This window comes from Corvus moneduloides, chromosome 2, assembly GCF_009650955.1.
Source record: "Corvus moneduloides isolate bCorMon1 chromosome 2, bCorMon1.pri, whole genome shotgun sequence".
NCBI lineage: Eukaryota > Metazoa > Chordata > Aves > Passeriformes > Corvidae > Corvus > Corvus moneduloides.
In genome coordinates this window covers 26,990,780-27,011,841 of record NC_045477.1, presented here as the reverse complement: position 1 = coordinate 27,011,841, position 21,062 = coordinate 26,990,780, and the positions used below count along the sequence as shown (strand labels likewise).

The 21,062-nt window shown below is 42.1% G+C and overlaps 1 long non-coding RNA gene across 1 annotated transcript; it reads right to left on the bottom strand.

Annotated features, from left to right (window-relative positions):
- Positions 1 to 1,356: 1,356 nt before the first annotated feature.
- LOC116439300 lies at positions 1,357 to 20,734 on the bottom strand. Its single transcript, XR_004238121.1, has 4 exons — positions 19,866 to 20,734; positions 17,389 to 17,475; positions 6,864 to 6,967; positions 1,357 to 1,478 (listed from the first exon to the last, which is right to left on the bottom strand). It is a non-coding gene; the product is annotated as an uncharacterized LOC116439300 (long non-coding RNA).
- Positions 20,735 to 21,062: the final 328 nt, after the last annotated feature.

Sequence of the window (21,062 nt, the reverse complement as noted above, 5' to 3'; positions counted from 1 at the left end):
CACCATCTCCAGAACACCTTTTCAGCTCTTAGAGTCTTTCTTGTCAGGTGTCCCCACACACACCTCAAGAAAGGAGGAACTGCAATGAACTGAAAAGAAAAAATTTAAAAAGAAAGGCAGATAGCTTGTTTCTTTCTTGTTGCCTCCGTGCACTGGCTGGCCAGCACAGCCTCACAACCCAGGTATTTCTGTTTGAGCTTGGATCTCCCAGCAATGCCCACAGCAGATGGCTGATCAACACTGCTGAATAGCCAAGGTTTAAAGGAAGTAACGGAGGCAAAACTTAATAATCCTGGGTATTAACATTCACCCACGGAGCGGAAGTTCTGAAGGTTTCTACCCAGGAAGTGGCCACCTTTAAGAAAGAGCTAAGTTATCTGGAAAAGCCTTAAGCTCTTCTTGATCTGTCTCATCTACTGGATCATGCTTTAGCTCTCTGTAATAAAACCACAAGACACAATCATGGGGCACAGTCAAATACACACTTAAGGAACCATACACATACACTCATTATTCCCTCTCCTCCCTTCTTTATGGCCATTTTGGGTTTTAAATCAGATGTCTTGGTTAAGGTACAGCTGGTATGACACAAATTCCTTAGCAGTTGAAGATAAAATGAACAGAGAAGTCTAGTAAAGCTATTCTAGCTACTCCACAAACGAAAAGCTATACTCACTATGCACCAATTTGTTCAAATTTGTGATTTCTGTATTTACTCATACATGAGCTGCAATCTACCTCTTATGTTGGACAACTATTTTCTATGTGGATGCCTTTTCAGTAGTCTTGTTCTCTTTCATATTTTCTTGCCAAGCTCCCTCCTTTCTTTTCTACACTAAAGCATGCCCATTCCCCTGCTTTAGTTTTTCTCCTCAAGTATCTTATCCTTTAGTATCCTCTTTTTTTTCTCCTCCTTATGAAAAGAGTAATATGTGCACAAAAGGCTTCTCTCCTTCTTCAGTCTTCTTTTCACCACCCACATCCCTGATTTCTGTCCAGCTCTTCAGCCACTTGGAAGGAGACTCCCCTGATCCCAGGATCTGCCCTCCAAAAAAAAGCCCATGGATACAAAAGAGAAAAATACCCCAAAGAATTCTGAAAATGCTTTTGTTGTTTGGTACAGAATCTGTGAGCCTGATCTAAACCACTGAAAGCTTCCTGAAAGCCACTGAAGCACTTACTCTGAATTAGACTAAAAGGTAGATTTTACAAAGGGGAACAAAGTAAGAAGGCTTCTATAGATCAGCTCTTCTGTGAGTCAGCAAGCAGAAAGCTTGGGTTGCTGCACCCCTCTGTAAACAGTTCTTGCTGGAAGGAGGATGGGGGTTGGGGGTGGAAAAGGAAAAAACTTATTTTGAGGTAGCTAGGTGTTCCCAAAGCCAATGACTGAGAAGATCTGTCTTTGCACAATTGTCCTAATCCATTGTTGGTTTTGCTGGCACTCTTTCCATTTTGATCAATGTAACTTTCTTCAAGGACTAAATGGGAAAATATTAATTCTTTATGCATTTATTTACCTTCAGAATCTCAACAATGATCCTTATGCTCATAGAAGAGGACAGCTGGCCAAGCTTTTTGTCTAACCATTCACATTTTTTACTCTGACCTGGTTGTACTGATTTAGCTAAAGTAGACTGACAATCTGAAATTAAATTAACAACAAACGATAGACTGAATTAGCTTCAACTGTTGATGACTTAGGAAAAATGCTCACAAACAGTACATGCGCTGATTAAAATAAATTGAGTCAAACTAATGCAACTGTCTTGATCATCTTCCTCTTGGTTTCTCAATCCTGCATTATTTAAGAAGGGCCATGACATAGGCTTTTTCCTGGAAAAATGCAGATAAAAAAATTGCCTTAGAAGACTTTTCTAATTAGAGTGCACGTGGTGGTCATCTGAAAAAAGATCACAAGGTGGAATGAAAATAGATAGAAGGCATAAAAACTGCTATACTTAAAGCGTAACACTGCTTGGTAAAGCCTGATTTTGTGGCATTTCATTGATTGGGTTATGCACTTGCTGCACCATGTCAGCCAGACTGCTGGTGAAAATATTTAATGATGTTTCCTCCAGATCTAGGCACTTTCCAGTCTGTCTGCATCAATAAAAACTGAATAATGGCAGAGCTAGAAGAAGGACAGCTAGGTGAGGTTAACGTGTCTGGGTTAAAGTCGTTTTCTACTTGAGACCTCACGGTATTATAATAAGCACACATGCAACAAAAATAAATACATAGTTCTACACAGTTTCTCTATCACACCATGTGGTTTCACATTTTGCCATATATTATGCCATGGCCATATGCATGCAGCAGTACATACCAAAAAACCTGGGTTAGTGTACACTAATGAGATACCTGATCTGGTAGGAGAGTAGAAAGAACAGAGTGAACAGAGGTGGGCTGAAGGAAAAACACAGCAATAGGAGGAGACACAGGAAAGGAAGAAAAATATGATAGGAGGAAAATGTGCATGAACTGAAGATGTATTAGAAGAATAAGACTGAATTAAGAGAAAAAAACCAGTAAGGTACCCCAGAATCTCTTCAATAATTATAGTTGAATGACTATGAAAATAATAAACACATCACCCAAATGTTTACTAGGGCTGGAACTGTCAGTCCAATTTGCAGACCTATACAATTCACATTTCACTTGTGAAAACTTTACCTGGGATACAGGCTGCTTTCTGCTGGCATTTGAAACATCATGGCTACTTGGTGCTTTCTGTTGCAGGGAACATGATGCCACATGGGCTCCGCAGCCCATAAGGTCCCTACATCACTGCAGATTGTTTATGGGATCTGACATTATACAGCAATGCATGGGCCAAGATTAGGGTATGTCTTAGAGCATACACATTCCCAGGCTTAGACCTGAATTCTGCTGTCCAAAAAGGAGAACTGAGCCCTCCGTATCTGAACACTTTCAGACACAGACACAGACTGGTTATGAAATAGCCACACCGGCTCAAGAATAGAACAGCCACCCCTCTGTCTCTTTTCTCCCTCATACATGTTTTGTGGCATGAATAAACTGTGAAAAGTGGCCAGAACATCTTAAATTCTAATCCTTGCCTTGCTGGGGGCTCTGGTGTGACCTCAAGAATGTTATGTCATCCTGATTTCAAGTTTCCCCATCCTTAAAACTAGCCTGCTCTATCTTGTTAGCAGTTTTTCTCAGTGCTGTTGCTTTCCTTTTGTTCATAAGGAATGAAAGGAATTTAGATTCCTTAACATACCCTTCAAAAAAACCCCACCCCAAAACCCCTCACCCAAACCCCAAGGGTGATCTTAACTCAGGTTAAGACAGCCATCAGGCCGGTGTAGCTTGGGTTGGCTACAGTAGTTAAAGTTTATAGACAAGATCATAGTTGAACAAAAGAGGCTTATCCCAAGTTCTATCTGTAATTGCTGTCTTCATTGTTATTGCAGGTAAATGCAAAGTAAGTTCATCACATGCCACTTTCTGATGTACAAATGTACGTTTTATCTTTTGGACAATGATAAAATAATGATGTATGCATACAACTTTAACTTTATATGGAGAAATAAAATATATTAGTCCAATTAATTTAGTATTCTGATTTGGTTTAACCTGCATACTGGAGAATGGAAATAAAGCACAGATGCAGTCAGGATACTCCTTCCTTATACACGTAAGGCTCACATGGCTCCAAGTCCTGACCTTAAACTCAGGACTTAGGTGCTTTGGAGTATGTGGCCATTGTCATAACTGGTTGTAGACCTGCTGGGAGGTCCACATGTGCTCCTGCCAGCTCCCTCTGCAAGGCTCAGTGGAGACGAAATGCTGAGAGAGGTTTTGCATTTTACCATTTAGGCATGTGTGGCTTTTAGGATACAGCAAGGGCACCAAGGAGATTTTTGAACCAATTCACTCAGACCCCATTTTTACTACCATGAATTTTGCTGCTCAACAGAGGATAAGCCACCAAGAGCAGATAAAAAAGAGGATGTTTATACACTGTACTTCCTTATGGTTCTCAGCAACATTCACTTTTAATCTTTTAGAGACATGAGAGTGCCTGAATCATGGCTGGTATTTTTCAAGTGCTGCTTTGACACACATGTGGCCCTGCAAAGAAACCTGGGCGTTTCCTGAAGGAAGCATTCATTCACACACAAGCATGCTGCTCTAAGAAGTGTTTTATCCCCACATCCTGCAAAATATGATCTCCCTATGGCTATTGAGAAGACTCATTATCATTCCTTGAGATTACAGCAACAAAAGGGTCCATTCATATTCTTAGGAAGAATTACTAGAAATACCATCTTTCACTGATGCTGAAAAGCAATTTAAAAGGACAATAACGCTACTCCACGTTGCTAAATAGTGTAATATCTGCTTTTCTGTCTGAAGGCTAACTCATGCAATCACATGTCTACACATAACCTTCAGCTGCCTTGATAAAACTAGTCTTTCATCAGCCTGGTTAAAGATCTAAAGCTGAAAAGTCTGACCCCCCAGGCAAGATGGCAAATAGAGAAGAACCCTAAGTTATTATGTATTTTAAATAAATCTTGTGACTTTGAGTGATCTTTGAATGATCTTTAAATGGATGGCTTGGGCAATGTTGCATCTCCTAACCATTCCTTAAACTCTGCTGATAATCTCAGTGCCCAAATACAAATTTTACAGACAATCTCATTTTAAAAGAATTGTGTGGAAAAAATTGTACCTTCCAGCATGTTTACATTGGACCTGGCAGTAGGAGGCCTAATTTCCAGTTGCACACTGCAGAGTTGTAAACGCCATTTCAGCAAACAAAACAGCAGACACTGCATCAAGTATCTTCTCTCCATCTCATACTTTTTATTTTACTTTGTGGGGAATTGCTGTATATAGAACTGAATAACTAGTGCAATGGATCGCCTGCTGCTCAAATGATGAAGGCTGAGGTCTAGAGACTCTGGATTTCTACATTCAGTTCTGCAAGATTTGAAAATTATGAACTCAGAAGCAGCCAAACCATATTCCTTAGTTATGACTACTGTTAATATCTAGTGTATTACATAGCTCATAAGACACTCGGATCCAGACCCCTATATTACACACTGCATAAATGCAGAACAGGAAGCCTGGTGAGTCCCCAGGGTGCTTACTGCTGAATGACTCAAACAGTCATTTTTGGATACTTAGCTGGCAACACATTCTGCCAGTTTTCAGAAGTCCCAAGGGGAAGTAGCTCTCAGCAGTAAGAACCAGGGCTGCAGGTCCTCAGCATCTTTCAATATGAGACTTAAGAAGTGAACACATTCTAAAATCCCATGGCCAGTGTTTCTGGTTGGCAATTATTTTTTAAAGGCATATGGTCTGACAACATGAATCCAAGTTGTTTTAACAGGGCCTAGCAAATGTCCCAGATATTGAAGCTTGCAGCATTAGCAAACATTTTGAAAATGTTGGTAGTTGTCCTTGTACTCATCAGAATGTAATGTGAAACAGAACTCACCTACATTCTCCAAAAGGTTCATTAATCACTGCTCAGTCTTTACAGTTAATATGATTGGACCAACATGCCTTAAGAACATTAATAAAAAAAAATATGAATGACAAATTTCTTCTCAACTAAAGCACCCCATATCCTATCCAGGCTGTTATAATGAAACAGCAGCAAACATGAAAAATACAACAAACAAACAAACCAGAAAAGCAGCGTGAGTCCCAAACTGCTGCTATTTATTTTCATGCCAGCACTAAGCAGTGCAACCATATGCTAAAAGTTGGGGGGTGAAGGCTTTTTACCAAACCTCCACAACATAATGTAAGAAGCAGAGAGTTTCATGACAGAGTCACTTCTTAATGGGAAGATAGGTGATTACCACAATTTCCCAAGGGCTATAACATACATCAATAAACCTTGCAAAAAAAAATTTTTGGGCTCCACTCTCCCTGGATCCTGCCATGCTAAGTCTGAAGCCTACTGGAGGCTTTGGATTCAGTTGTTGAATTTGTGTTCTTTTCCTTTTTTCTTTCTTTCATTTAGGAATCCAAGCCTATCTGAGATTGTGTTCCAGTTAATTTTGTTTCATTTTTTTGTCTCTACACAGAAAAGAGGCCACGATTTCTTGTTCAAATGCTGGGTAGTTTGCTTCTGATTACTGTGAAGCTAATTATTCAGCATGGTTAGCCTCAGATATCCCATGCACTCAACTATTTCTGCATTTTAATCGCTCACATTACAATGCCAAGGTAACACGGTTTGCAGCACAGGCACATGAAATGGCTGTTTCTGCAGTCAATGCTCCTTCACAGGCGCTCGGCAAACATGGCAGTTACAGAACTGGAGTTTCCATGATGACTTGCCAGAGAGCCTTTGAAATGTATCTTTTTCAGTAGATGTACATGACTTGCTTTTATATTGGTTAAGATTCAAGGTTTTGAAAACAGAGGTCACAGAGCAAAATAACTGCTGTGTGAAATTAGCTGAACACGCTGTCACTCGGCTACATGTATTTTTGACAATGACAAGTTGGAAACCTCAATGTGCTTCTCTCTCAGTGCTACTGCCTTACCCCTTCTCCTTAATACTAATGAGTTACCCTGTGGTATTGTTTTAACAAAAGGTCAAGTTGATCTTCAAAAGGAAGAAACAATGTCACTAGGTATACAGTTAACAAGAAAAATATATCTTATGATTTCCTTTGATGAAATTAACTAGTGATTCATGATATAAAAGGAAGAGAAACTTATATTTAGAAAGCAGTGCTGCTATTTTTTTTGGCAACTTTAGTGTTGCCAGCAACATTTTCTTGAATACATGCCTGGCTTCCCCTGAAAAATGTGTGATGGGTTTGACAAGCTTCGTGCCTATAAAGCTTTCCAGAATCTGTATCTACCTTTTTCACAAGAGAGGCAGAGTGTGCATTGCTCCTCCACATATTTGATCCGCCACCTTCCTTCTAGTTTCAGCATTCTTTCAAACCCTTTCATCTGAACAGAGCTGTAAAAAAGAATAAAAATACCAAGGTAGATGCTGTCTCATGGTTATGTTCAGCAAAACTGGAGCACCAAGTGTAAAATGTGTCCTATTTGCCATTTTTGGCTGCAATTATGCATGTGATGCAGGATGTGGCTTCTAACATATCTGGTGCAAATTCAACAGCTTGTGTAGGTCTTCCTGGTAAGGTAAGACATGCAGCTGCAGGTGATCCCCAGCTGCAGATATTAATATCCCTTAGAACAAGAAAAAACAAGAAAGATAAGCATGAAAGCAAACCCTAGGTCAACACTTCTTCCTCTCCACCCTTTCCTGCCACCACAAAAAAGTGCAACTGTCTGATATGGATGACAAAAGTGTTTTTCAGCCACTCCATTTTTGACAGAAAATAACACTGACTTTGTGACATTCATGCCTGAGTTAGTATATTTCTGAAGTAGGAGGCACCAGCAAAGTACAGCACCACCCATGAAGACTTCTTAGCATTGGTGCGGCAATAAAATACTGGTACCAGCTTTATGTAACTACATCACATTTTGTTTACATCATCATAACATCAATGGACCTGGATGGGGTAGGCACTGTGAAAAATCTGGAGACTGAAGCTGATACTCCTCTTATGTTAAAATAATAGCCAATAAAGTGACATCTATACACCTTTGTATTCTGTAAGATGTGCATTTTGGGTAAGGTACAGCTGGAATTTCTAAATTAACCTCTAGCTGATCTTAAGGACAGTTCCTTAATAAAGCCAGAGGAAAATAATACAAATAGAGTAGTAAAACTCAAATTTATTACTAAATAAATCATTGGTGGTTTTGTCTCTTGCAGAAACAACTGGAGAGTTGCCTAGAAGGGATGAGAATGTCAGACACTTCTCTGCTGGCCCTGGAAAGCAGCTGTGTGGGACAGAGAAAATCACAAAATCATAGAATGGTTTGGGTTGGAAGGGACATTAAAAGGTCATCTACTTCTAAAATCCCTGCCATGGGCAGGGACACCTTCTACTAGACCAGGTTGCTCAAAGCCAAGAATAAGGCATCCACATATTCTCTAGGTAACCCGTTCCACAGTTTCCAAAAGAAGGAAAATGTGTCAAAATCAACATGTCTGATGTAAGATGAAAATTTTCCAGTATCAACTAACTAGAAAAAGTTTCTAATTTGCCCTTTTCCCTAGTGGGGAGCTTATACCCATGCCAGTACCCTAGTATAACAATTTTATCAAAAATGGCCAAAAGCTCAGTCTGTAAAGACAAATGGGAATTCACCTTGACAAATAAAGCAAGTCTTGAGTTCCACGTAATTCATGCCTCAAAGGAGGCTTGACATATATTCAAGACTTTACAGTTCTCCAACTCTCTCTTCTTGGAATTCCTTGTATAGTCAAGGATTTAGTTTACACAAGTATCAACACCTTCTTATGGTAAATTCAACAAAACAAGCAATCTTTGGACTTGGCCTTGGTTGTATCAGAGTGAATGTGAAACAATCTTGCTGTATTCTGCAAGTTCCTTCCAACCAACAGAAAAAATAGAGTCAGGCTCTGGAGCTCAGGACCCAGCCTGAGCTGGAAATGGGACAGATAAATACTTTTAGCTCAAAAGAACAGCTTAATATACTGGCAATTCAATCACCTTCACTTAGTTGTCATCAGGCACCAAACGGTGGGTACTGGAACAGATTGCTGTAAGACACTTATGAGAAATTGCCCTTTTAATTTGTTTTATTTTGAAAGTTATAGTCCATACTGACAGGCCATTTTGCTCCTGCAGAAGCATAGAGCAGGGGCACTGCTTTTATTGTGAACCTTCTTTTTTCTCTTTCTGGCAAGCATCCTAGATGTCGTAATTTAATATTCCTGCCAAAAGCACTGGAAACATTTGAAAGGATCCTCATGGGATTGAGGACAAACTGTGGATTACATTCCTGGCATTGTACTACACTGGAAGGCATAATTTTTCATGCTATCCCTGAATATTTGCAAGCTAACCAAATAAGACCACAGCAGAATTAAGAGTAATTTGATGTTGTTTTACTCTTTCATCTCAAACCATCCCAATTATCTAATGCCCTTCTGCTCTTCATCTAGGGCATGCGTTTAGGTGAAGCAGATGTGTTTATGCAGATTAACCTTGCATATTAACAAAGTGAGAGCAGGTTGTGGTGCGACTGAGGACATTACTTCCACCTTTTTTTTCTGCACACTAGAAAATGTGTACTCAGCCATGAATCCCGCTCCTGCTTCCCGGATGTTGGGGGTCAGTGACATAAGGACAGCCACAGTGAATCAGACCAAACCTATAAAAAGCCAGGCTCCTTCCTCTGACAGTGGCCAGTAATGGGTACTTTGGGAAAGAGTAAAAAAAATGGGGCAGGATTGACTCTTCTTCTAATACACCCCAGTGAGACCTGCTAATTTGCTGTTCAGGGACAGCCAGAGCCAGAAGCTCATTTTGCATCTGTGCACTTAAAAGCATTTCTGCGATTTTCTTAGTTCCTTTTTAAAGCTCATTTTCAGCCCTGGTCCCTGTAACATCCTGTGCCTCTCAGTCTCAGTTTATTTCCATTGTGCTATGTAAAAAGAACTGGCTTTTGCTTGGTTTAAGCCTGCTCCTGGTGATTTCCGTAGGCACTCTGACTTCTTTTTCTGTGCTAGAATAATCCCCTCCCTAATCACCCACAAACCATATGCTGAATACCAGGTCAGCAGCAGCAGAACCACTATCAGCAGTGTGTCCCACAATCCTCTGTGGGACAGGGGCTTGATTTACAAGTAGGAAAGGAGATATAGAGACAAAACAAGGAACTTAAAGATAAAACATACATTTTATCTTTTGCCATCGCCATACCCACAATACGGAGAAAACTTTCAGAAAAAGAATTGCATTGACTCTCAACAGTTTCTGAACTCACTAAATAACAACCAAACCCTTCAGGGATCCAGTAGGTCTCCCTTTCAGAATAAGCCCAAGGTTTTGTACTTTAAACAAAGAAATTGCTCAAACTAATGAGTGACAGCTGTTAAGAGTTCACCTTCCAGTACTTCCAGAAGGGCTGGAAAACATGCTAGTGGAAAACATTTCTCAAGATCCAAAGACCTCAGCATTAAACAAATCAATCAAATATATCAAACTGTTCAATGCAAGCTGTATCCTGCTACCTGAGTTTATGGAGAACTTGTCAAAAATTATACAAAAAAGTATACAGCAAGCATTAAAACATACAGAACTGTGAGTAGTTAAGTAATTTGTCTTTTACAAGTGTAACTGAAATAACTAAGCTTCAGATTACATTGACTTCAAATTAGCAAGAAATCAGTCAGTTTAAAAATTACAAGAATTAAAGAACCTTGCCCATTTTCTGTATTGTGACATTATTCTTCAAGAAAGGTTTCTTCTCTCTAAAATGCTCTTGCTTTCATGAACCCCACAAAGTCATTCAGTAGTAATATCACTATAATCCTGTGACAAAGCTGCCAGGAAAATGTAACAGGAATGAGTCAATATGTTTTAGAACAGTATCTTCCACAATTCCACAGTCTAACAAAGCATATTAACACTGATATATGGTTTGAATTAGCTAGAGAAATAGTTACAGCACTATTAAAAATAACCCACTTTTCTGTTACATTGGACAGTTCAAATAATGCTCCACAAGCTTACAGGACATGATGCGCGGTTCTGACATAGCTGAATATTGTATGTGCAATATCTCTTCTTATAGCTGAATTTAACGAAACAGATCACAGTGATAGAGAAGGGTCACACTGATACCAGGGTGAGGCAATGGAACAACTATTCAGCTAGTGCACCATGCCTGTACCCTCCATGTTCCACAGTTAACACATGAAGCCCTTTACCTGTTTAAGATACAGACTGTAAAAACTAATGGATTAAAGTCCGCTTTAAAATCTAGTTTTTTTACTGTGCAACTCATCTTTATCACCTAAGAGACAGCCTACCTTAAGAATCAACAGAAGCAGGTAGGGCCCCACGTTCCATGGTTTTCACATGGCCCCTTGTTTTAAAATAAAATCATCCTCTTACTTCTTCTTTTGGTAGGTGAAAAGAGAATTTCTCCAAGGCCTCTTATTAAGAAATTTAGAGGGAGATATTGGTTCTCCAGGAAGAAGGCACCATGCTCCTGTGACAGGTCATATCCTACATTAGTGGAGAATGAGGAAGTCCAGAAAAGAGAAAAAGTTTGAAACTTGCGGGAGAGGAAAAGTTGCAGGAGTGTTACCCAAGAATGAGTAGAAAGCAGTTCTCTCATGAAAAGTAGTTCTCAGGAGAGCAACTGTAATGACTTGTGTTACCAGAAGACACTGGATCCCGGGGGAAAACCAGTGATGGGCATGTGACCGTCTTGCGAGGGGTTTTCAAGGCAGTTTTGAAGAACCGGGGAAGGAAGGCATCGGGACAGGGCTCTAGGGGTTTTTATGCTGAAAAAGAATGAAACAGAACAAGTACCCAGAAGGGGGAGATAATGCAGTGCTAAGATCCTGTGTTGTCTAGGACACTCCATTTCATTTAAAAGCTGAAAAGACAATGAAATCCCACGGAACTCATGACAAGGCATGCCCTGGAAAGAAGGCCAATTTTCAGAAATAGACAAAAAAAAGGAAGTCTAATGCTGAGATGGTGCAGGTGCCCTGCAACATCCTACACCTAATCAGCATTTTTGAGATATCTGGTAGGGAGTTGTACAGAGTAAGTTCTTGATAGGCTCTACTATCAGTTAGAATTTGACTCTATGGTTTTCAATACACTGACTCAAATTCATTTCAGTCCTTGCAACTCACACTACCCAACAGGGCTCCCTTGCAGGACTTCAGCCCACTTTGGAAAGCTAACTTTTAATTACTTTTTAGTAGTGTCCAAAAGAACTGTCCCAACTTTTCCCCAGAAGCTTCTGCTCCCTGCCTCTGCTTCTGCTCTCCTCCAAGTACCCCCATCTGTAGGGGGTTTGCTCCACTTCTCCACTCTAGCCCAGTCCCTAGCACTCTGCCTAGACTTGTCTCTGAAGTCCTCAGACTCGATCTCTGGTGTGATATTTCCGCTTTGGTGACTTTGCCCTGTCCACAGGCCTAAACCAGTGTGAAGTGAAAAATTAGAAAATTCAGGCAATGAAGGAAGTGAAAGTTGTGATTCAATAGAGGGTGATTCATTTTAGGCAAGACTGCAATCTGAGTGCTGACAAGATTTTTACCATCTGGCCTTTTAAGGTGCTTCTTTTCAAACCAGACACAAGAACAGGCAGTAACAAAACACTGTTCTTTGTCTTTTAGACTTTTGAGAGAAGAAAAACTGCTGAAGGCAGTGAGTTAATTTAGGAATTCACTAGCCTGCTGATGAAGTTTCGGGTTGAGAAACACATACATTTTCATAGGTAAGCAACGTGTTCCTGACACATCCTTTGCGTGAGGGGACAGTGGTCACCATACAAGGAGCTAAAGGGTTAAGATTCTCCACCCTGGTGCAGAGATGGGCCTGATGGCATGGATAGGAAAAACTCTTCACTATCTCTTCAATAATTCAAGAATGAGCCATCAATGATGCTAAGAGGAGCTATGTTCTAGGCAAGCTCTACAGACCACAATGCTCCTTGCCTGAGGATTTTCTAGCTGCAGAAAATTCTCAAGAGAGACTGAAAAAGCATTTAGAAGAGAGACCTGTTGACAGTCACTAACTAGATCAATCACACCAGTTTCAGGAAATCCCTAAAGTGAAAACACACATAGTCTGGGAACATATCTGGCTGGAGTATTGTGCCTTATTCTTCTACTTGCCTGGCATATTGCTTTTGGATTTGGCTTGCTTTTAGTCAGGTCAGATAGTTAGATCTGGTAATTGAGTAATGGCCATGGCAAAACCTGTAGTTATACCTTCTATGGACTAACAGCATGAGGAAGGAGTTATCTCTTACTTGACAGCAAAAAATGGACTAAGCAGGCTTTATTGGTAGTTTTCTGGAGGCGATGGAAGAAAAACAGCTTATCTTCTTTTCCATAAAATTCCTTACCTTATCCCTGCAGTACATTGTAAAGGCCAGATAAAGATAGTGCATTAAGCCTACAGTTCTACCAGAGAGTAAATGAGTCCCACCACACCAGGTTAAAAATGCCTGAGCCAGGGGCCATCATAAGTGCCAAACTGCCAGCTTCAAAACGACCACAGAAGCCCTCCTGTGTACTGCCCACAAGTCTTAACATTGGTCACCTTCGTTGTCAGCAACGGTGAGCATAGCACCTTTTCCCATGGAAATTGCTTTTCTGTCCTAAAGCCCTGTAGTGGGTTGAACCTGAGTTGATGGACAGTCTTTTAGACTAATGACGCTTCTCACAATTTACATATTTAAACTGCACGGAAATGCGGGAATTGCCTTTTGTCCCAGCTCGCCTGCTGGAAGGTGGAGGGGGCCTCGGAGCCGGGCCGGGGCCCCTACCCCCCTCCCCTTTTCCCAACGCCGCGGCACAGACCCTGGGCCACTGGGGGGAGGAAATATCCCAGAGCCGCAGGCAGCTAAAACCAGCCATGGAGTGCCACACAGCTAAACCCATCCGGCATGGCTTCCTGGGACCGGCGGGTCCCTCTCCTCTCCACACGCAGAGCCGGCAGAGCCAGTGGGAGCCAGCGTAGCCTCCTGTCTGCAGCCAGCACACTTCGTGCTGAACTGAAGAAGACACCACGCAGCCAGCAGCACAGAGGGAGCGAGGCTTTCTCCACCGTAAAGCCTGAACAAGAACACTCTTCAGCATGGCGGCGTCAGAGCCAGAGAGAAAGAGAAAGTGAGTCCCGTGGGACGGAGCTGGAAATGGCGACGGGAGAAAAGAGGGCGGTGCCGCGATTCTGGCGCGTAGCTTAAAAAAACTTCTTGCATGCCGTGGTAAGGAACTGTAATACCACAAACTGTTTGTCTCTTTAATCCATTTGAAGTACATGGGGGGATGAAAAATTCACATGTGGCCCATGAAAATTGTGAAGAGTGCCTACGCCAGGCAATATAGAAGCAGTGAGAGGCTTTTAGAGACTTGTGGCGAAGAAAGCCTTTGTGTTCAGGCCAAAATAACTCATCCTTAAAAAGATTAATAACCCCATGTAATAGCCTATGTTTGGCAGTGTGAAAGAACTGCGAGATTTTCATGGAAGAGATGTTTTACACCACAGCAGACTGTTTCTTTCCGGGCGGGTCTGCTGTTGGTGGCAGTTTGGGAACCACATGCAGCTGAAGAAAACCCTTTTTTTCTTTAAGCATATGAAAGAGACTTATCAAGAACTGCAACACTGACTAAAATCCCATGTTCTGTTACCCTTTGTGTGAGTTGGGTAAAAGGAGGAAAGGGGGAGGAGGTTTGCTTTAATTTCTTGTTATTTCTCTTTACTTTTAATTCTATTAGTAATAAAACTCTTTCTTTGTACTGCAACTGTTTAAATTTTGTGCCTGCTTTGCTTTCTGCTAATTCTTATCTCACAGAAGGAAAATAAGTAAGTAATGGATATTTTAAACCAAACCACTGCGCTTAATTGGTGTTTCCGCCCGGTTTCCGAACTGAACCCGCTACAAGCCCCCTTTTGATTCTCAACATATGCATCACAACCCTCCCTGCCTCTAGTCTTCCTGATAATCCTGTGGTGGGTGGTGGCACCAATACAGCCACTTTCTTCTGAAGATTTCTATCTCAATAACTGTAATTATTTTTTTAAGAACCCTGCAGAATACTATATGATGTTCATTTATATGTATCTTACAGAAATCTGATGGGCAAGTGCAGTTTGAGAGGTTTTCTCATTCAAAAATCTTGAAAACTGCAGCAAGGTCTACAAAAGAAATTTATAAAGTATTGGTATGAATATGGTTTAGTCCAATGGATTAAAGATGAACTAGAACCTAATGACATAGCTTTCATTGTGCCCCCTCATCTTACACCAGAAAAGGTTATGGACACACAAAATACTAAAGACAGCTCTTTTAATTCAAGTTGCTGACGTTACCACAGAGAAAAGCTTTAGCATCTCTCTTGCAAGAGTGAGAAAGGTCTCATTTTACGCCATAATGAAATGTGTCGTACTTTCTGACACCCTTAGGATCAAGGCTTCTTGATGGGCATACTGAACTTAGGGGAGAATAAGCACGATTTTAAATCTACAAATTTGTAGTTCACTTCTGTAGTTGTACAATAGTTTTTCAAAGACTATATCTCCAGCTCCATAGAGCTGCCCAGACAGTAAAGAAGTTTCAATTACATTACCGCAATGTATGTCTGTTACTCAGAAATAGGTGCAGACACAAGTCTCTTAAGACTTGTGACCTAACTCAGCTAGTCCTTTAGCTTAATCATAAAAAATGTACCTATTACTCCAGGGAGGACAGAGGGGTATGTATTTTGGCTTCTGGATGGCCTTTCATAACAGTAAACATTACATTTAGCGTGTATAAACATCTATAGTGGCTGCAAAAAAAAATAAATTGTAACACTAGGGCAGGGGAGTGATCACCTTGGATCTCAGTACAAGAAAAGAATTCTTGCCAACAGATCACTTCTGCTCCTTCTTTTCCTTTCCTTGGAAACCTGGGAGAGAGGTCATGCTTTGGCTTTTTAGCCAGGATGAAGTCACATATGCAGTAGCTATGGTTGGGGAAAATTCCTAATGTTTTGTGAAGATGGTGCCATGTGACTGAAAATCTGAAGGCAGAGCTCAAGGAAGGGCACAGAGGAAGTGGGAAAACAATGGATCTCATCACAGGGAAGATGAAGTACCTGACCTGGAGTGCTGGTACATTTCCAGAGGAGACTGCACGCAAGCACATTTTGGGGCCTGTTAGTGCAAACCTCTATATCTCACTTTTTCACTTCTCTTCTATTAACTATGCAAAGGTGATCGGCCAACAGTGGAAGAAAGTTATGTCATGGTTTAGTATAGTTTGGGTTTTTAGTAAAGAGGGCTTCAGCCACAGAAGTGATTCTCTTGCAAATAGGTGCTTACAGCTTTCTCTATGACTCGACAGAACCAATCAACTGGCTACTTTGAATATTGGCAACTTTTTAAAGCCACTTAAGAAGCTTGACACGCCTCTGTGATCCACATTTAAGAACAAACAGAGCCCGGGAAAGCCTCTCTTGCTTCCGGCTTTCGGAGAGGTAACTGGGGACTCGCAGCGCGGCCAGTGGGGCCAGGCTGGGCCCTGCTCGGCCTGGGCCGGGCCGGGAGACAGCCATCCTGGAGCCATGCAGCCCTGCTCCACCCGCAGCCCTGCTCCGTGCAGGTGGCCCTGTGGCGTGGCTCGGTCAGGCCCTCCAGTGCGGTCGAAAATTCATCTGAGGCCGCTGCCTGACAAAGACCATGTGAGCAACAGCGAGAGGTGAATTCCAGCTGCAAGGCCCGGGTGAGATGAACCCTTTTAGCGTTTTAAGTTCCTTCCAGAACAGATGAAGCCTCCAGATATCAATCCTCTCCCGAGTCAGAGGAAGAGGGAAGGTGAAGGCAAGTGAAGAAAACACCATGAAGTCACCAAAGTCAGTGAAGAACGAAGAGCTGAAACCCTGAGAGAGGAGAAAGAGATGCTTCCAACCTAGAAGCTGAAATTCCTTTGTAAGGCTATGGTGATGGACTATGATACATCAGAGTACCCATTGTAATTTCATGAAGCATGGGGGGGGGGGGGGGGTGGAGCGTTCAAATTGCAATTGTGAGCGAAAGTACCTGTGCTGAAATAAGCAAATGTTGAAGTAGCTGTGATTTGATGGTAAGCTTGGACAGAGAGAGATGAAAGTGATGAAGAGCCTTGCTCCCAGGGAAGAAGACCTCTGTTCCTAGAGATGAAGATGCTCCCAGAGATAGGGGAAGAGAACCTTTGCTTCTGAACAGCTCATCCTTAAAATGGTACCCCAGTAGCTCAAGATTGGACCCTCAAAAGCAGTTGTGGGAAAGCTGTAAGTCGAGGGAAGGGACTCTCACATGCAAGCAGAGAACCATCCCGGGCGGCTGTCTCACTGTGATACTGAAGCCATGAGAGAACTGTTTCTTGTGGAGATGTGTCCTCTCCATAGCATGAGCAAGAGAGACTCCTCTCCCTGAGTGAACTGAAAAAGATTATTATAGAGGTGGTAAACTGACTGAAAATCTCAAGGGTTGTCTTTTTACGTTGTCAGTGGGACAAGAGAGAAAGGTGGGGGGAGGAAAGTGTTCTGAAGGTTTAGTCTGACTTTTTTCCTTTCTTTTAGGTCTGTTAAGAAACTTCTTTATATTCTCTTAAGTTTTGTGCCTGCTTTGATTTTCTCCTAATTCTTATCTCACAGAAGGAAAAAAAAAGTAAGTAATGGATATTTTGAACCAAACCAGCACACTTAATCGGTGTTTCCACCTGGTTTATGAAGTGAACCTGCTACAAGCTTTTAGTAAGGCACTGCATAACTCCTCTTACCTTCCAGGAAGTAGCTTGAAGGAATTCCAGCAGCTTCCTGTTCTGTAGTTATCCTTTCCTTCCTTCATACACCAAGGGGAATCAATCCTGCATTAAAAAAAAGCAAAGAAAAAAAGGAGGATTCCTATGAATCTGCCATCCAGACAAATTACTGAGATGACAGATGCAGAAGGAAAGGTTTTCATCCTCCTTCTATTACCTTCACATTGCCTACTGTTCAGCTCAGTCATCAAAGCTTTCACTTCTCTCTCACTTTATCATACTGAGATAATAACTTAATTCAACTTGTACTGTCATGCAAAACCTTTGAGATGACCTCTGTTAAACAAGAGTACTTGTCTAACTGCAAGCCCTCAAAATCTTTTTGAAGTCACAATCAATGCTTTGTATGATAAACTGGATGAAAATGGCTCTTTTAGCTTCAGAAGTAAAAGAAATGCCAACTTGATGGGGAGTTTTTCTGTTCTCAACACATCTTTTTCTTCCTATTTTCTGATAAGCAACTGTATTCATTTAGTATTCAAAATAAAAGTGTCAAACAGTCTCAGTGTGAAAGCATGTGCCTGTCTCAGTCTGAATCAGACCTGACCATGCTTTGCTACTGTAGAACACGCAGTGTCTCTTGTTCTTTTGTTAGTATCATTTTTGTCCATAAATCCTCATTTGAAAAAAAGAAAAAATCAAACCAAGGTAGACAGCACATAAAATCAAGCAGCAGCAGAGAAGCTTCAGAGCTCTCTTCAAAGTATAGGAAAAACAACAAAAAAGAAGAAACGAAATTAAAAGTATTCTTCATAGGAGGTCACCTTACATAAAACTGTAGATAGAAGTCCAGTTCTTTAAATCTACTTGAAATCACTGTAGCCCTATAACCTTCTTTAGAATCACACTCACTTGCACCAGTAGAGGTTTTGGCTACAAAGCAATTCTAAATGGCTTTGCTGTCACTGAAAACAAAACCTACCACAAGACTCTCACTACACAACACATAAAGGTATGACAATGGATGACACACTAAGAGACACAATATTCCAAGTCATTTCACCATGCACATTTTTAGTCAGACTTTTAAAACTGACACGGAGATTTCAAGGGAGGTCAAGACCTTGGAATTTCACCTAGCCCTCTAAAAAACCACAAGGTACATTTCCTCAGATTAAGTTCTTGTTCAGGTAAATGCAAGACCAATTCCAGGTTTTCCTTTTGGCCCTAAGCTAAACTCTGAGTGCCTTTTTCCTCTTCCATTAGTATTTCCACAGAAAGGCCCACCTTACACACCACCACTGTGCACTGAAAATGCAGCTCAAAATGCGAGCTGTCATTTTCTTGCCTCATATCTCTGCTGAGCATCTCAGACACATCAGTACTTGGCTGATGTTTCAGCCTTAACATGCTGCCAGAGAGGAGGTCCTCACAAGGAGCTAACGTGAGAGGATTCAGCACAGAAACAGTCTAAGTGTTTTACACTCTGTCACTCCTCCTCACCACCAACAGAGGGTGGAGCCTGACCAGGCATCCAGCCTGAGAAATCCCAGTCTCTAAAGCAGTCATACTTCTAAACTTCAGCAGCAAGAGCAAGACATTGACCTGGCAATGTGGTTGCAGCAAAGAAAATTCTCAACAGATTCTTCCTGGTGGGGGTGGTGGAGTGCTGAGGCAGGAGCCCAGGCAAAACGAGGAATGAGGTTTCCTAACTGCAGCTGGACAAGGAAGGCCTTGCACAACCTCATCCAGGCTGGGAACGGTGAACCCCTGGGGTTGGACTAGAGACCTCCAGAGGTCCCATCCAGCTGAACTACCAGATGTTATCAATCAAAGATTGCATTCAACCTAGTACAGAAAAAAAACCCACCAACACATTAAATCATCATGAAGGTATTTTACATATCTTGGCCCTGTTACAGTGGGGATTCTGTAACACGATGTATCAAACAAGGAGGCCGTGGAAAAGAAATAGATATGGACCGATTCTTGGTAGATGTTTCAGAGATGTTTATTTCTCCAGCCGCATGGCCGGGCTCTGCCGAGGAACTCTCAGTGTCACAGGACCCGAGGGTCCTTGCCTGCGCAGGGGAACACAAAACAACCAATGGGAACGAGGCTGACCAGGGGTAGGGAAACCCCGTGTTTCCCGCCCCAGGGCCCCTCTCCCAGGGCTACATGGCGGGGGGAGGGACCCCGACATGGCCCCAATATTTATTTGTTTTTAATAGTGTCTAAAAAAAAAACATTGAAAGAGCAGAGCTTTACTATAGTAAATAGCTTGGAAGGGCACTACCATCTTAGGGGTTTTGGCTGCTCTATCAGCTCTTTCCACAGTTCTTTATCCAGGGCTGGAAGTGATAGCTCAGTTTTTTCTCAAATCGTATCTACTGGATTTATCTAAACGTTTTCATGATAAACAGTATGCGCTGTGCAGTTCCAAGCTATTTGCAAGCCCCAGACCGCTCTTAACACATTCCTGCCTTCAGTCCTACCTCCAGTGAGTCGGCTTTCCGGGCTCATCAGGGATCCCCTTCTCCAGCTGATGGCAGAAGAGAGCCGAGCTCAGAAGAGACGAGCTCAGACACCTTCCGTTCCTCGTTGCAGAGCTTCAGCAGCTTCACAGCATCTTCTGCTGCCAAAGAACAGAATCAGATCAGAAATGAGAACATGAACTGTGCCTTCAAGCAAACGTTATCACTTTATACACACAGACACTCCCCCCCTTAAAATACCCTGCAGTGAAAAGAAGCAGATAATGAAGCTCAGATCCATAATAAGGATTAATCTCCACACTTTCCACAGAGCCATCCTTGAAAGTGATCTGTGATGGGTACTACAGGTACAAATCAGTCCTGAAATACCAGATCATCGTTTCCAAGGAACAGTCCCATACCAAAGTGCAGTCTTAGCAGGGCTGAGCCATTTTGGTGCTATGCAGTACCTTTCAACATCTGGCTCTACACAGACCTTCTCTTTATTATTCTGAATTCTTATTTTCACCGAATCACATCTGGGTAGGTTGGAAGGGACCACAGTGGATCATCTGCTCCAACCTCCCTGCTCAAGCAGGGCCATCCCAGAGTACATGGCACAGGATTGTGTCCAGATGGTTCTCCAGTGAGGGTGACTCCACATTTTCTCTGGGCATCCTGTTCCAGTGCTTGCTCACAGTAAAGAAGTTCTTCCTCCTGTTCAGGTGGAACTTCTTGTGCACCAGTTTCTACTCGATGCCTTCTTGTTCCATTGCTTGGTACCACTGAGCAGAGCCTGGATCCATTCTCCTGACACCCTCCCTTCAGTTATTCGTAGACACTGATGAGGTTCCCTCTCAGCCATCTCTTCTCCAGACTGAACAGACCCAGCTCCCTCAGTCTTTCCTCATAAGAGAGATACTCCAGTCCCCATATCACTTTTGTCACCTTGCTTCTCCAGCGGGTGTCAGGGTAGTTAAAGTCCTCCGCCAGACCCAGGGCCCGTGACTGTGAGGCTGCTTCAAGCTGCCTGTAGAAGGCCTTGTCCACTTTCTCCTGCTTGGGTGGCCTGTAGCAGACACCCACATCAGTGTCACCCTTACTAGTCTGCCCTTTAATCCTAACCCATAAGCTCTTGACTTGCTTATTGTCCACCCAAAGACAGAGCTCGGTACATTCCAAGTGTGTCTCACACAGAGGGCAACTCCACCACCGTAC